We start from the raw sequence: 2,500 nt of genomic DNA, 5'->3' as shown, positions 1-2,500 counted from the left end.
TCGTCTGCATATTGATGAATTAAACTAAAACCTCCTTGCGGAGTCTCTACACAATTTATAAAATGATCTTTTTTAAGGTATGCCGCTAAGGGTTCTACCGATAAAACAAACAATAAAGCTGATAAAGGGCACCCCTGTCTCACTGACCTCTCAAGAATAAAAGAATCTGTTAAAACCCCATTACATTTAACCCTACTTTTAGCCTTTCTATATAATAATTTTATCCATCTTATTATACCATTTCCAAACCCATACTTTTCCAGTACCCTAAACATAAAATCATGTTCCACCCTGTCAAAAGCTTTATTAAAATCTATACTTAAAACAATCCCCCCCATCTTGTCACTATTCATTTTATTTATCACATCTCTAAGTGTAGTTATGGTATCTGCTATATCTCTTCCAGGCACACTATAATTTTGTGTAGGTGCTATAATATCATTTAAAACCATCTTCATCCTATTTGCCAGTATCTTAGCTAAAATCTTATAATCTGAGTTTAATAAACTAATTGGCCTATAATTTTCTAGTTTCAGTTTGCTCCCCTTATTTTTATATAAAATCGATATCAGCCCTGTCACCATGGAATCTGAAACAGTATCATTGTCTTCCATATATTGATATACTTCTAATAAAATAGGTGCTAAAATACTTTCATACATTTTATAAAACTCTGCAATTAGTCCATCTACTCCAGGACTTTTATTTATTTGTAAACCCTTAATTGCATCTTTCACTTCATCCATTGTTATCTTCCTATCACACATTTGCTTATCTTCAACACCAATTTGCACATCCACACTACTTAAAATCTCTTTTACACACCCCTCCTCCACCTCCCCTTTCTTAAATAAATCCTTATAAAAATTCTGTACAGTTTCTAATATTTCTACATAATCATTTACCACTTCACCCTTTACATTTTCAATCTCACTAATATATGATTTCGTCTGTTTAGTTTTTTCTAAACCAAGAAAAAACGAGGTACATTTCTCCCCTTCTAAAACATATTTTGCCCTACTTCTAATAATTGCACCCTTACACTTCTCTATTTCACATTTGCTCAATTTTGCTTTTAAATCTAAAAACCTTTCAATAGTAAAATCAGGATCACTATCACATTTCTTCATTTCTTCATTCAATTTTGTTCTTAAATAATTTTCTTCTCTTATCATCCTACTCCTCTTCTTCCTTGCATATCTAATACTAAAAACTTTTATTTTTTCCTTAACATTTTCCCACCACTTGCACTTATCATTCCCTTTTTGCTTATCCTCCATTTCATCTTCTATCAAAAATTTAAGTTGTGTCCCGTATTCCTCATCACCTAGATACCCTGCATTCATACACCATATTCCCCCCCCTTTCCTTTTCTTATCTAACCCCACCGAAAATGTTAACCCAGCATGATCACTAAAAGTTGTAAAAATATATTTAATATCCTTCATAAAATTCCTTAACCCTTCATTTACTAAAACCAAATCTATCCGTGTCTGTTTCAATTCCCCTAAAACCACCTGCCTTCTAGAAAATTCTCTCTTATTCGGATTCTCCTCCCTCCATATATCAATTAAATTGTTTTCAACCATCATTTTCCTTAAAACCCCCCTAGATACATCACTTCTAAAAATAGCTCCCCTTGTCATATCTAGTCTATCCATTTTTACATTAAAATCCCCAACTAAAATACAGTTTCCCTTGCACCATTTCGCTAATTCTAAAAATAAATTCCTTCTCTCTGTTTCATTATTCGGCGCATAAATATTTATAATCCTAAAAACCCTACTCATATATTCAAAATCTAAAATTAAAATCCTCCCATTATTATCATTATATATCTTCTTCACATTTTCTACTACATCCTTCCTTATTAAAATTGCAACCCCACATGAATTCCCCCTACCATTGTTTACATAAATAAAATCCCTCCATATTTTCTGAATTTCTAAAACACACATATTATCCCAGTGCGTCTCTTGAATACATAAAATATCAGAATTCTTTATGTGTACTATTCTATTAAATTTTCCTATTGTTCTCAACCCATTCGCATTTATCGACATTATTGTGACCATACTAATAAATAATAAAATTATAAAATATAATTTCATTATCCTCTACCTTTTATCCAGTTTCTTTCCTCTTCCACCCTTTCTCTCCCCCCCCTCCGCTGCTTTCCTCTTCCTGTATCCTCCTCTCATTCTTTCAAACTTTTCCCCATCATCCGAGTCCGATATCTCCTCCAAGTCCATTTCATCCAGCCAACTTTTCTTCTTTACACCCTCGTCCGTTGTGCTCCCCGTGTTCATCGCCGATTCTGGAATGTTTGTTGTGCTCCCCGTGTTCTCCGCCGTTTCTGGAATGTTCATCTCCGTCTCATGTGTAGTCGTCGTTGTGCTCCCCGTGTTCATCGCCGTTTCTGGAATGTTCGTTGTGCTCCCCGTGTTCATCTCCGTCTCATATATTGTCGTCGTTGTGCTCCCCGTGTTCATACCCGTCT

This window comes from Salmo salar, chromosome 08 (genome assembly GCF_965601325.2).
Source record: "Salmo salar chromosome 08, fSalSal1, whole genome shotgun sequence".
In the NCBI taxonomy this organism is placed as follows: Eukaryota; Metazoa; Chordata; class Actinopteri; order Salmoniformes; family Salmonidae; genus Salmo; species Salmo salar.
Note: the sequence above shows the minus strand (reverse complement) of the source record.